This window comes from Ursus americanus, chromosome X (genome assembly GCF_024610735.1).
Source record: "Ursus americanus isolate L20-20 chromosome X, mUrsAme1.1.p, whole genome shotgun sequence".
Lineage (NCBI taxonomy): Eukaryota > Metazoa > Chordata > Mammalia > Carnivora > Ursidae > Ursus > Ursus americanus.
In genome coordinates, this window is record NC_142164.1 from 27,605,478 (window position 1) to 27,621,056 (window position 15,579).

General features: G+C 41.3%; 1 long non-coding RNA gene across 1 annotated transcript in view; it reads right to left on the bottom strand.

The window, feature by feature from the left end:
- The window catches only part of LOC123796544 (uncharacterized), a 174,613-nt gene extending 159,648 nt beyond the window's left edge, over positions 1-14,965 (bottom strand). Inside the window, exon 1 of the long non-coding RNA XR_006780772.2 lies at positions 14,563-14,965. This is a non-coding gene — a long non-coding RNA (uncharacterized LOC123796544). The remainder of the gene's footprint in view (positions 1-14,562) is intronic.
- Positions 14,966-15,579: the final 614 nt, after the last annotated feature.

A 15,579-nucleotide genomic window follows, 5' to 3' on the forward strand; every position in this document is an offset into this window, starting at 1 on the left:
CCGACTCAGTATTTTGATGAGAGATACTCCACTCCGTAGATCAGCTGGAGGTGTATTTAATTCCTAACCTACCATTTCTCCATATCCTACGTACCTGTACTCAGAGATACACAACTGGTAATTTCTATTGGTTTCAATAAAACACAAAAGTAAATCTGTAAATCCCCGACTCAAGTAGCAAGCAAGGATGTCTAAATTATCTGCTGCTCTTGGATTCATTATGCCACTGGTGTCCTCCAGTCAGTACAGCTAATAGGAAATTTGCTCTTTTGTCTCTGCACTTAGCTCAGCCTGCTAATGAAGAATTTTCAGGGGCTATCCAGGGTACTTCGGTATTTCTTAGCATCCTTTCAATGTATCAAGTGGTTTACAGTTTCCCAAGTGATTTGACATGCATCTGAGTCTCCTAATGAGGATGGCAAGGACTTACAGATTTGGTTGTTACTAGACTGTTTAAGTCTACAGAGAAGCATTTGCACAAGCTGTCCCCCACCCGCACAGGCACACACACAAACTGTAACAACTGAGCAAAAATAGACATTTACTACAACACACGTATCTTGCAGTCATTCGGAGCAGACAGCATATTCATTGACCTTAAATCTGAAGAGTCTAACTTAAGAATGGCCATAGAGCAGGAACAAGAGAGCATCGAAAATCACACAAAGCCACAGAAACATCTCTTGTTCCCACAGATGCCTGCAATTATTAGAAGTGTTCACAGTACTCAGAATTCAGTACGAGGAATGCAATAAACCTACTGTACACAAGCAAACAAGCAAGTGAAGAATTAAGCTCTCTAAACACTCGAGACAAGGTCAGGTTAGGGGAGGAAGTATGCATCTTCCCTCCCACCCTAACTGCAGGGACAAAAGGAATATGCTGAACCAATCTCCATTGACCTTTTTGTCTACTTTTTGCTGCTGATAGTAATATTCACATTTCCAGACTTTTCTATGGCGTTCATTTCCTTAAAGATCCATTTTATTCAAATAGTGACCAAATTCCAAGGGATCAGAGTTCGGACCACAATTCCTTTGCATACAGAGTCGGCTCTGAACAGGACATGGACAAAGGGAAAGTGGATTTTCATGGTTTTTGTCGTCAACTGTCCTAGGAGCCCACAGCTCTCCTGTGCCCCCCATCCCCCAGATCTGCTCCTAGAACATGAAAAAGCCTTCCCTTTCCTTACTGAAACATCACTCAGGCTCTGAATCATCAGTCTAAAAAGCGATAACTGGAAAATCGAATTCATTTGTGCAAAATGACGCCATAGGAGACGAAGAGGATACATATCCTGTAGGTAAAGGTGTTTTTCACAGGAGTTCATTTCCGGGACCCATTATGCCTTGAGCACAACAGTAGACCTCTAATAATAGGGAATTAAGCTGCTTGTGGCAGGTCAGTGGGAGAAGGACTTTGGATCACATCTTAACCAACTCTGAACTCTTTGGCACTCGACCTGTGTGATATGGCCCTGACGTTTAAGCACTGGCATTCCCCTACGAACTGTGGCTTTGCCTGGTCCTCGGATATTAAGTGTTGCCCCCTGCCTTCCCCAGCACCGGTCCCTCAAAATTCACACTTCCACCCCCAACACCGCAAGGTGGGAATGAAATCAAAACAAAAACTGAAGATAGAAGAAACAGTCCTCTTTCTGAGGAACATAGTTCAGTGGGGCTAAAAGAGATGCATTCTCATTTATATCCTTAAGGTGACAAGTTCCTTTGTACCTAGCAATTTCAGAAGGCTTGGTGTAGGAAGAAACATTTACTTATATCTTTAATGGCAATGGGGAGTTTATGAATAAGGGAAGAGAAAGACATTTCAGACAATGAATAGGAAAAAGCCAGGTGTGTTGGGAAAAAAAAAAAAGGCAAGAAGTCTGATGATACTGGGGGATGCCTGACACTTAGTAAGAACTCAATAAAATTTTTTCTAATCATAGTGGTAAAAGATACATAACATAAATTTTATCACTTTAACCATTATGAAGGGGAAAGTTAAGTGGCATGAGGACATTCCCATTATCGTACAATGACCAATATCCACAGATTTTATTGAAAGAATGAATGAACATAATGAGACTGTGAGGACCTCGTAAGCCCTGTTAAGGAGTGTGGCCTATATTCTGTATGCAGTGGGAAAACATTTGATGGGGTTCACTGTAAGCAGCCCCATAATGTGCTACTTCGGTATGGGAATTATTTCAAGATAAAGATAATTAAGGCCAAACAGACTCAAGAAGAGCTTTTTAGCTTCCCCTTAGCAGCCTAAAAAAATTTAAGGAGTGCTATTACCAAAAAAATACCTTTTTTCTTAAATATCTGAAGGACATTTCCAAAAGGAATGGCAAACATTTGTTTACCAAACATTTATTCTTGGAGTCTCCTATGTTGTCTTCCTCCCCTTTGAAGCCCAACCTCCTACCCTCTTCCCCTTAAAGCTCAGTAAAATCACACAAGCCTCAACTCCTGAAAGTGGGTCTCATATCTTTGAGGACCCTGTACATAGAAAACTACCTTGTTTTTCTCCTAACCTGTCCTGTTACTCTGATTGTTACAGCAGCCAAAGAACCAAACCGGGGAGCAGGAAGCTTTACCACCTCCAACAATATTTAAAAATAATAGGCATGAAAGAAAAAAGAAATCAAAAGTTATTTGAGAGACAAAATTGATAATCATTCTCTACCTGGATTACACATTAAGAGATTACAAAAATCACAACCATTGTTGTCTTCTTTTTAAAAATTGCCACTGCCACCCCAACCTGCAGCAACCAACACCTCTATCAGTCAGCATCCACTGATGTCAAGGCAAGACCCTCTGCCAGCAAAGAGATAACGACTCACTGAAAGCTCAGGTGATGGCGAATTTTTAGCAATGAAGCCTTTTTTCATTGAGATCCGTACTTCCTTTTTTCCAGATATAATGCCACTGTACACATATTAGACCACAATATAATGTAAAAATAACTTCTATGCACACTGGGAAACCCAAAAGTTCACTGCACTCACTTTACTGGGAAATTCCCTTTATTGTGGCGGTATGGAACCGACCCTGCAAAATCTGAGAGTTATGCCTGTATTACTACACACCAAGAATGAATGCTCATCTGATTTCTCCAATGTTGTGTATTTACTAGATCTATTTACTAGATCTATTTACTGGATCTATTTACTAGAACTTGCTGCTTTCAAAGAGCAGTTCACAGTTCTCTGGGGGCTCAATCTTAAGTTACTTCACAAGAGATGTAACAGCAAGGCTTCAGACAAACTTTCTGCTTGAAGTGTACTTCAGTACGTGTATGCTGTAATCAGTCAAACTGACGGACAAAGATAACTGCAATCAGTTTCCCTATAAAGCTTCAATAGTTCTTTGGTCTTGGAAATTCCTGTTGTACTTCTGATTTGATTCAAAAAACCAGAATATTTATTAATCAAGTAATTTCTGCTTTTCAAGTACAAAACTGACAACTTCGATTTTGCAAGAGGAGAGTCAGAATCTCCTCTTAGTAAGTAAGTGGAAGCTCCGTGGAAATTGATCAATGTGATATGAACACAATGACTGCAACAAGTCTCAAGTGAGTATATACTATGAGCTAAGCTTCAAGCCGGATTTCAGGGCTCTGGTTCTCAAATATGACTGCACTGTGGGATCATCTAGGAAGTTTAATACATGACTAATTGCTGCTCCCCACCCCTAGAGAATCTGATAGAATCTGCAGGATAGGACAAAGGGATTTTTACAAACTCCCTAGGCCATTCTCACATATACCGAAGACTGAAAACCACTTTAAAACAGGATTTTTTAAAATGATACATAGGTACCTATGGAGAGCAACACAAGGTAGTTTATCAAAAAATCTGTCTGAAGATGAAAAGACACCAAAGTGTAGGGTCCTGAAAAGGACCACTTAGGTTTAATAGAACAGACAAATGATGGAAACAATTTTAGGAAAGGTAGTCTAACTCTGCTACTCCAGACGGACTGAAAAGGAGAATGAATGGAAGTATAGAGACAAGCGGGGAAGCTATGAAAGGAGAAAAAAAAGCTAAATAATGACCCCATTACTTATACAATGAATTTGAATCCTCTTAGCATAGCACTGGAAACTGTAATATGTTCCCAGTCTACGTTTCTTTTTATTTTTATTTCTTTTAAGCTTTTATTTATTTATTTGACAGAGAGACAGCAAGAGAGGGAACACAAGCAGGGGGAGTGGGAGAGGGAGAAACAGGCTTCCCGCCAAGCAGGAAGCCAGATGTTGGGCTAGATCCCAGGACCCTGGGATCATGACCTGAGCCAAACGCAGATGCTTAACAGCTGAGCCATCCAGGCTCCCCCCCCCCCAGTCTACTTTTCTAATCTTGTCTCTCACCCTATCTCCTCAGGCAACCTATAGTCTACCCCAGTGTTCCCCAAAAGGGAGCTGATATGCTAACAGGTGTTCTGTGTAGAAGTGGGTGCCATGATCACAAAAGTTCAGGAAAGCCGATTTCTGAAAAGCTGAAGTAGGCTTTTTTTTAACAGCAATATTTCTCAGAAACTTTAATAACTACCTCTTTTACAACCCATGCTTTTGAATCCAGATTTTCTAACTAGACCACATTTGTAGGATGCTTCTCTCCTTAGCAATACTCTTCAATTCTGATTTATTTATAAAGAAAAGGAAAAGAATAATAGCGCTATGCTCCATGCTGCTTTGTTTTCTTTTATTTAAATGGGCAACAGAAATCTTTCAGAGACCACGTGAAATAATGAGTGAGACCTGTATGCTCTTAAGATACTATGAATTATGGGGGTGCCTGGGTGGCTCAGCTGGTTAAACATCTCTCACTCTTGCTCTCTCTCAAATAAATAAATACAATCATTAAAAAAAAAAAGACACTATGAATTTTCTATTCTAACACCTATTAATATATCATGAACTCACACTGAAGACCATCTCCACATGTCTCCCCCGAAAACACACACACCTCATTACGTGTTTTTCAAAAGACAAATTCAGTCATTACATAGAAAAGAAAGTAAAACAGTGCACAGAAACATACGCAATACTTTAAAAACCAGACTCTGTCTTGTCTTGCTTGCAAAGGTGGCAACTGTCCAACAGTTAAAGGGATACACCAATTTCTAGCTCTAAATATTCCATGCAAAGCTAGGTCCTGGCAGCAATCTGGTTCTAAAACATAATTTTCAGAACTTTGTACTTGGCCTAGATACATTTTTTCCTAATGGAGCTGGCATTCAACGTTTCGCCCCAGGGATGATTTTGTTTTTTAAATTTTAAGGTATTCTAGTGCCAAACTGAGACACATAAATGATGTCTCCACTGGCAGCAGCTTCAGAGAGGTGTGGTAAGGTAAGTGTGGTCAAAGGCTAGATCTGATCTGCACGCTCTGGTAGTGGCACAAGGGGACAATATACTGCCTCTCCTTCCATGAGTGAGTTCAAATGGGAAGATCTGCTAGAGACTCCAGGGGCTTGCTTTTGTTAGGGTTCCTTTAGAACACTCATGGCTATTACAAGACCAGCTACTTTGTTTTATCATCCCGCCTGGAATCACCCAGTTCCATGTCGATTTGTCTATCGCTCTACAGATAATCACTGGGTGTCTAGTAAGTGCCAAGCAAGAGGCACAGGAACCAGAAGAAGTTCAGTTTTAGGCGTGGCTGTCCCTCTACTTAGCTTTTTAACTTCAGGCAAGCCCATTTCCTATTTGAGGCCTCAGTTTCCCTAGCTCTCAAAGCAGTTATCATTCCCACCCTATTTCGGACAGGGGATTGTTATAGGGAACAAGGGAGATAATAAATATGAAAACCTTTTGGAAGAAGACTATAAACTTTTGTGTACCGAGTTCAAATTAATCCTACCCACAGACTGATAAGTGGCAAGGATCAGAGACCCACTAAAAGTAGATTTATTAAAAAAAAAAAAAAAAAAAAAAAAAAGGAGGGGGGCCGGAGTGGCTCAGTCGGTTGAGCATCTAACTCTTGATTTGGCTCAGGTCATGATGTCAGGGTTCTGAGATCGAGGCCCACGCTGGACTCTCCACTGGGCGAGGAGCCTGCTTAATATTCTCTCTCCCTCTCCCTCTACCCCCTGCCCCTCTCGCACTCTTAAAAAAAAAGAAAAAAAAACAATAGGAGATTTATTTTATGACTGAAGGACATTCTCATAAAATCCTATTGCAAGAAGTATTACACCCGATATGACCCAGAATGTCAAAAGACAGCTAGCTCCTCTGTCTCCCTCGCTCTGTCCTCTCTGGCCTATGTGGTCTCTCATCGCCATTTCTCTGTACTTCTAACTTATTAGATTCCTGCATGCTCAATTTCTGCATTTTCATGACTCAAAACTCTGACTCACTCTATGTAATCCCAGACGCACAGTTGCTGGAGAACCTGATGTTCATCCAAAAAATGCCAGCAACAGCAAGGGGGTCAGGACTGCCGGAGAGTGAGGCAGTGTGGCCCTGCGCGGTCATCACGTTCACTAAGATGATAATGGTGATGGTGAAGAAAACGCTTGGCGCTTCAGAGCAGAGTGTGATGAGCATAAAATTACATCAATAACCTATCACCTCATTAGAGTCTCATTAAGAAGAGAATTACTCTTCCCAAAATCTCAAATGAGGCTGTCTACTCGAAACAGGCAGAGAGATGCCTCTGCGACTTACAGCAGCCATGGTCCCTTCCTTACCTGCATACGACCAGTGCTAAGGGGAAAAGCTTAAATATTATCATGCCTTCGTATTTCACTGGTTTCTGTAATTCATGGTATAAGGGGGGGGGAAGAGCCTCTATGATCCATTTACCTAATCGCTCCCCATTTGCTAATGAAAAACCAATAAAGTTACTTAAAGGGTAGAAAATTTTTTCTCTACCGTTTAAGGGTGGTCTTCTGACTGGTCTAAGAATTAAATTGACAGGAGGTAAATTAACAGGAGAAAATAAAAATTAATTACATATTTAACGTGAATCCACATAAACAGGAGAGATTTTAGAGACAGGCAGAAGGAGGTATATGTCATCCTAAACTAAGGAGAGGGAGCAGGGGCCTGGGACGGCAAAAGGAAGGAAAGTAATTAAGAGGAAGATGAAAAAGAGTAAATGTTTGGTAAACCGATATTTGTTGGGCCACAGAGAAACAATGGGACATAGAAAGGAATTTTAACTAATAGATTTGTTAAGTTGCACCCTGTCTACTAACCCAAATTCATATACATATCATGATGTAGTTATTTATGGCGATACTGCTCTTCCTGGAGTTAGTACACCATGAAAATTCTGTTGAGCAGATAGGAGGAAGGTCTTTTTGAGTCTCTTTACCTTTGATTGTTTGCAGCTAGAAATAATCTGCATGCAAATCTTGGGGTGATTAGTTCTGAACCCCTACATTACTAAAGATGATGCTTTCAGATGTTTGTAAAAATTAACTTAATTGGGAATTTATGCTTTTAAAACTCACTGTGCAACATGAATAAAACATTTTGACTTGATTTTTAATGTGACATTTTTAAGCTTTAAATGTTTATCTGTAAAATGTAGGTGAGCGAATTTGCCAAAGAACCAATCAGCCTGCTCTGGCTGAGCATTGCTAATAAGCACCTATCACCACTTGCTCTCCTATATCAACCAGGACAATCACCAGTTTCACCCCTTTGGTCATAATCAGTATTATGATATGAGTGAACCGAGGATCCCAGTAAATCTTCCCAGTAGAAAGATTTGAAGGCCCTATGAAACACATGGAATTTAGAGTAACATTTCTCAAAACTTCAAAATTGATCATCTTCATTGATAGGTAACAGGTGGAAAGGAATAAGCATGCCATAATGTTATAAAATGATGTGCAACGGGCAGAGGGTGTGACTTCCCTGTCACTGATTACCCTTGCCCAGGCCACAGAAGCGCCACAGAGCAGCTCTGCAGTTTACATGGTGAGAAGATACCTTACATAGGTTAGCCTGACTTCTCTGTAACAAGAAAGAGTCTATCTATCCACTGCATAACATAAAACTAAGAAGATAAGTTATGAGACCAATTCTGAGAACAGGCAAGAAATAGCCCCATGGCTGTAAGGTGGCATTTGAGTCCTATTTTCATTTACTATGTATCTCTTCCTCGAATCCAGATTACCCAAGTTTTAAAACATCTGTCCATGTGAAAAGATTACACAGAAGCCGAAGGGAGAAACAGCTTAATAATCTATTCTTAGTTTCTTCTTTTTCCTATCTCATGTTCCAGGATACCCATGAAGTATGAATCTCCCCAGAGACAAAAACAAGAATGCAAAATACAAAAATAAAATATAGCCTTCTTTGGAAAACTTGCCCATTTACCTACCACTCTCCCTTTCTTTCACATCACAGCTGCTTCCAAATCATAGAGGAATGAGTTGTGCTCCCTTGTTATGGTGAAAGAGAATGCTTTCCCCGTGTGAAGCAGTTGTTCATTTAAAAGATATTTATCAAACACAGTGTATGTCATACACTATAGCTAGACATGGAAATCAGAACTTTTCCCAGACAAAAATTCACAGGTTGTATATATGCATTCAGCATACAAGAGAAGAAGCCCAGATTCTTGAGAAGATAAATCCAGCCTCAGATAAAGACTCCAGTCCAATGTATGAATCACGGGGGATGGGAGGGTGAGGAAAACAATGACACGTGAAATGCAATTCTGAGGGCAAAAAACATTAGCCAGACCAACAATAACCAATGCTACCTGCTAACATGTTTACACACCTGCAGAAAATGCTATATAGGAAAGTAGTCCTCAACTGTTTGTATGCTTCAGAATGACCTAAGAACTTGATCACCATGTAGATTCTCAGGTCCCAGCCTGCTGAGTCCCTACTTCAGAAAATCTGTGGTAGGTCCTAGTAAGGGGCATATTTTTATCAATCCTTCTGAATGGTTCATGCGTCTTCTGTTAAACCGCTACTATCAATATCCCATTGTTAAAAACACATAATATGAACATATTGACCCATGAGCTCCTAATAGCTCAATTAACAAAGACAGACTTCGTAGATAAGTTGACTCTTATGTAGAATTTTACTTAGGACGGAAGGAAGAAGACTGAAACTTGAGGTAATATGGGGGTAGGAGAAGAATAGGGGGACCTCATGCATTGCAGGGGTAGCCTGAGACAATTGTGTACAGGATGAGGGCAGTGGTGATGACACCAGATGAAAAGAGAGAGAAATGGGAGCAAATGGTACAGAACGGAAATTCAACTTGACTTCCTTTGTGTCAAACATGCCTCACAAGAAAAAAAATAAATGTCAGGGGAGTATGGCCACACAGTCAACAAATTATCTTTGCCACCATCTCTGGTGCCATCTCCCTTGGTCGCCTGCTGTGTACTGGGGGTAGCACTGCCACGAGATGAAAGATATGGAAGACAACTGTGAAACCACCAGAAACATTCCTGTGAATGTTCTCAGCACAATGGTGCCACAGAAAGCCCCGTGGACCAGGGTCAGTGGACCTTGTTTCTAGAACAAGCTCACCACTAATTTCACTTCACTTCTTCGAGGCTCCTTTGTAGCTCCTTTAGCTAGAATCCATTAACTCAATCCTAGCAGGCAGAGCAACTGAGGAAGCCAAGGGCCGAAGCAAGGAAGAAGAGAGCTAAGGAGAAGGGGGCCAGATCATTCAAGAACAGAAGAGCCCTCTCTGCCACTCAGCCAGAGGACCGACTTCCGTTTCAAAATTAAAAATGGAAAAGAAAAAACGGAAAAAGACACACAGGTAGATTATTTAATGCTGCATGTAACACAAAAAGTGCAGCCAAATCCATCAACGTCGAGCCTTTAGAGAGAAGTGTGCAAAAACTCACATCGCCAGTAAAGCTTTGTACAGAAGCCTGCAATAGCAAAAACGCAAACTAGAGAAAAACTGGAGAGGCAGAGCCACCCCGAGGGGGAACTTTCAGGCCTAGACCTGTGCCCAAACCGGAGCACGGGGTGCAGATTCTGGCCATATGGAAAGCCGCGCTCTGGGCAAAAGCCTGAAATCGCTAATTAAATAATGTGTGTCCTTCAGCAACCCAGTTGCTCCTGTTACTAAATCACTGTAGCTCCTCTGGGCTTCTACGCCCTGCCCAAGTAGTCATTGTCCTCCTGTTCCCCTGCCATTGCTTCCCAAGAAGCCCTCTGGCTTCAACACCTGCTCTCTGGTAGGTGACTGCAGATCAGAATGAGATAAATGGGTATCTCTAAACAGTGAAAATACACATGCTTTTGAAAATACCTTCAGAGTCTAATTCTAACACGCAGAAATCTCATGCTCTATAGACATTCGGTAGAGGACAGAGTTGATGCAAGTCCTGACTGCCAAGTGGAGAAAAGTTCTACGGTAGCAGTCTCTCCCTTTCTGTACTTTTCGTCCTTCCTACTTGCCCACCGCCTACAATCAATCTTGCCTCGAAACAAGGAACCAGTCTCTTCATTCTCTTCCCTCCTTTTATCAAAATTTGCTCCCATGAAAGAAACTGCATTGTCATTAATACCTCCAATAGGGTACGATATCGTTTTCTTTTCCCAGTGGTGAGTGAATTTCAACGTCTCTCTCCCCTGGGGAAATAACAGAATTTATCATCTCCCATTATTGAAGAGATTTCTGGGTTTAGAGAGTGACTGGGTGAGTTGGGGTGGGGTGTATATTTGAACCTTCTCAGGAACCCTGAAGTCGGAATCTCAGTCTCAAACTAGGACTTATTTCAAATACAGACCTGAAAGGTCTGGTTCATCTTGGTATAACTCATGAATGTTGGAATCAATAAAATTACTATACCCTAAATCACTTACCAAATTTCTTATTTTCATGTAATTTCTACCCACTAATAGAACTGGTCTATGAAATAATGACCCTTAAAGCTGACAGTTATACGCAAAGCACTTTGAAGTGGCAGAACAGAGAAAATATTTTTCCAGAATGATTCCTGATTGTATCAGGCATTCTCAAAAAGGAATTTCATCATACCTTCACGGACAAGATGAAGAAACGCAGGATGTCTAGATAATAATAAAGTGATGTACAACCTTAACTGATTGATGCTGACCACTGGCTCAGTGTCAATCTGGAAGGAGGTCTACAATAACATACAAGGTCCTTGACGTTCACCTAATCCTCTGCAACATGGTAAATCAGTAACTCGAACGAAGACACAATCTATAGGTCAAAATTCCAAGTGCATAGGTAATTGAAAGAATACCTTGTACATGGGTTAAAACAATCAAGATATAAGAAGATGTACGAGAATAGAAATAAAGTAGCACACCTGTATTCCAAAAACCAGATATAGGTACAAAACAGATATAACACGTAAAAATGTTTTACCGTTTTCTATGAACAAATTCAACTAAGTCAATACTATGTCGTGGCTCCACAAAACTACCAGTATAACTGCTGAAGAGAAATGCAGTATCAGTAATTACGAAGCCCACAGAAAGGGTGCATTAGGAAACTAATCCAATAAATAGAGTGGTTATTCTTCATAAGATTCAGTCTTTAGTTATGATTATTCTCATCTAGAGGCAGCGTTGCCCCCCGGTGAGCATATGGAAATGTGTTGGGGGTACTTGGGGTTGTCGGAGTGACCAAGGAGAGCTACCAGCATCCACTGGGTAGGGGCCAGAGATAATAAACCCCTTGCAATGTGCAAGAGCATCCTACAAGTACGGAGAACTTCCTCATCTAAAATGTAAACAGCATAAATCCCCAATGGAAACCATTTGTGAAACTAACCACAGAACCTAGGATTGGATAGAATCAAGGAACCACATCACAAGAAGCACAGTTGAAGTGACTAAGATCATCTAACCTACAGAAGAAAAGGGGACTCAGTAATTATAACTCTTGCAATAAATGAATTTCCGGTTAACTTAATTGCTGAAGGTCTCATAATGAACTATGAAAGAGACTGGCCAGGAACTCAATAGCTGGAGGCAGTTTATTTCCGTGGTGTGTGGAAGGGAATGTAGCATTTGGAACATGCCAAATATGGCTGCTTGGTCTCACTGCCAGCTTGTATTGTGCAACAAAATAGCGAAGATATCATAAAGATTAAATAAAATAATGCAAATGACGGCCTTACTCCACGTCCATCATATCACGATAGTTCAATAAATACTAGCTGTAGTATTCTGAGGCGGTTGCTGTAGAGTCGAGACTCAGATTACAGAACTATTAGACAAGACGCAGTGTGCAAGGTGGTTTAGCAGGGTGGATTCTGAAAGCAGACAGCCTGTGTATAAACTCCGGCTCTATTATATTTGAGCTATGATCTAGGACAAGTCATAGAAACTAAGCCCGTGCCTTAGTTTCTGCATCTTTCAAACAGTAGTAACAATAGTACTTCCATAGGGCTGTTGTGATGAGTAAATACTTACGTAAATCATACGTTGCAAAGTGCACGCCGCACAGAGAACATCAGTTAAGTATTTCCTGAAATTTCTACTGTGAGTGACCTTTGCACCCTTGAACAAGTTACTTAAAATGCCTTGTAGTTCCTTCTCTGTAGAAGGATTTTGGTGAGGATTAAGGAAAGTGCTACATAAGGAGCTCCTAGTATTGCACCTGCTGGGCATCAAACGAGTACGAGGAATATGAACTACTGTTATCATCGGTGGTGAAAGGCACCAGCTGCACCAAGCTAATCAATCCCTCCACCATTCTAATAAACAGAGAGTTAACATGTGGTATCAATTTTCCTGAACAGTATTTGGAAACAATAAGAATCTCTGGAAGTAAGGCTCAGGCCTCAGTAGTCTTCAAAAATATCCGAGGTGATTCTAATATGCAGCCAAAGGGGAAGACCATCACCCCGGGTACTGTACTGCCCAAGCCTCTTTTCTCAAATCACACAGAGAGGGGCGCCTGGGTGGCACAGCGGTTAAGCGTCTGCCTTGGGCTCAGGGCGTGATCCCGGCGTTCTGGGATCGAGCCCCACATCAGGCTCCTCTGCTATGAGCCTGCTTCTTCCTCTCCCACTCCCCCTGCTTGTGTTCCCTCCCTCGCTGGCTGTCTCTATTTCTGTCAAATAAATGAATAAATAAATAAATAAATAAAATCTTCAAATCACACAGAGAGCAAGGCAACACGGCTGACCCGCTAAGGTTGTTTCAGAACGAGCAGAACGCTGAGGAACATGGAGAAAAATGAATACATCTGCACAACAACCTTTCCAAGATGAATCTTTTCTTCTCTGATATGAGAATCATTCTAAGTAGAGTCAACAGAAATTCGGGAGACAGTACTAAGCAACAACTTTGGAGTTTCATGTTTACATTTAATTTGAATCTGTGTGAATTTTGCTTCTCTTTCATGTCGTACCTGCATCTTGACTTGACGTTGAAATGGCCACATGGCGAAACTGCCTTGCCAAGATGATGCATCATGTTTACCCCAGGGCATCACATCCAGGTTGGCTCAAGACCACCTCCTTAAGGGAGGCAGCTCTCTGAGGTGTGCCCCCATAATCCCTGGTTCCTGGTAGTCCTGCCCTTTTATAATCTCCTCCCCTAGAAACTAGCTTTCAATGAACCCAATGTAGCAAAGGTGATGGACAGTCACTTCCATAATTAGGTTACAAAAGACTACGATTTTGATCTTGGCTAGCCATGTTACGAACTGCCCTATGGAGAAGCAATGAGTCAAGGAATGAAGAGATAACTCAAGCCCATAGTCAGCAAGGGAACTGAGGCCTGCCAACAGTCCTGTGATCTTGGAAGCAAATCACCCCCCAGCAGAGCCTGACCGGAGGATCTAGTTAAGCTGTAGGCAGATGCTTGACCCACAGAAACAGTGAGAAAATAAATGTGTGTTGTTTTCAGCCCCTAAGTTTTGGGGTAATTTGTCATTCAATAGATAACTAAGACAGTATTATACTCACACCATATTTACATCTCAATGCTGCTGCTGCTACACTCACTAGAACTACTACTAATAATTGCTACTATTTGTGGAGCCCTTCAATTTTCAATGCATTTTGCTAAGCACTAAAGACGTGAGGTCTTTCAAACTCCATCCTGCAATCATAGAATGTAGGTACTGTTACTATCACATACATTCCAACATTTCCCAGCTCAAGAAAGTTAGGCACTAAAACTGAAATGTGAATAACTCAGAAAATCAAAGAGCTACGTAGTAGCAGAAGCATTATTCTGACTCAAGCAGTCTGGATCCGAAGCTTCTTATATGCATTCAGACAGACTAAGGTTAGAGTTTCAATCTCAGTTCTGCCATTACTCGTTCTTTGTCCTTGGATAACTCATTTCAATTCAGTGAACCTCAGTTTCCTTATATGTCCAACAGGGACACCTGCAGTACCAAACTCCCGAAGTTCTTGTAAGGATCAAATACAACTTGGGGTTTAGAGCCTATGTGACTGTACCTCATCTGGTAATCTGATGCCATTATTAAAGGCCCTCCATTAGCATTTGTGGAACCTGGGACAGGAGCACAAATTGAGACCCATATACCAGACGTGTATATATTTTAAAAATATAAATCAAAAATTAAATAAAATACGTTCTCTCCACCTACCTTAAAAAGTACCATTCATAACATCATTGCGGGCCAGATTCAGATTTTGAATTCTCAGATACGCCAGGGTTCTGCACCAGACTGTATGAGTAGAGAGATCCATTGGCCCCAGGTCCAAGGCCTGTTGGCGCCTCTTCCCGCTCCAAGAACTGTCCTACAGAGTGAAAGGCCACACTCACAAGCATGCAGACATTCCAGCCCACAAATCCACATTCTGATTATATTAGCATTGCCAGCTGCAGCAAATACGAGGCCAATATTTTATCTGGCAACCCTAGACTATACACTCCCTTCCACACAGTTTCCTCCCTCCGGCAAAGGAGCACACACACTGGTAGCACGAAGTCCTCTCCCTGCGGAAAAGAGCAGCCAAAGGAGGACTAGTGTAGGGCCCTTTAGAGCATAGAGCTCACGGCAGAAGCAAGGCTTCTCCAGGAAACGGACTGGCCAGGGCCTAAGCAATTAAATGAGCTTTACTTCGGGGTCAGCTTTCTAACCTCCATTTATCTCTTCGGTACTGCTTTATCTCTCACAAGCGCACTCAGACAGCTTCGAACTTCCCAGTACCCTACTTCCTATGCTTGGGATTGAAGCCTCACAAAGAAACACTAACACAAAGGCTGTCCGTAGACTCATATTTATTTGTATAATCTATATAAGTCCCAGCTCAAATCGCTCCTCCTCTTCCCAAACCCACTCATGAGAACCCACCTTCTGAACAATTGCCCAACATTTCTCGACAGCAGTGAGGGAAGGGGAAAAACGAAATGTGTTTGTGTGTGCATCCAAGAAATAAAATCAGACCAGAAGTCCAGGTAAAGTCCTAAAACAAAATGATAGAGCAGACAAAGGCAGCCAAGCCATCATTAAATGTATCACATTAAGAAATGGGATTAATTTTGTTCAACAATCATCATGTAAAAGCCTATGCATCAGAGACTTACAAAATGTAATAAAGCAAAGCACAAATAGAATGGGCAACATTTTCACCCTATTGCTTTAAATGTTATATTTATA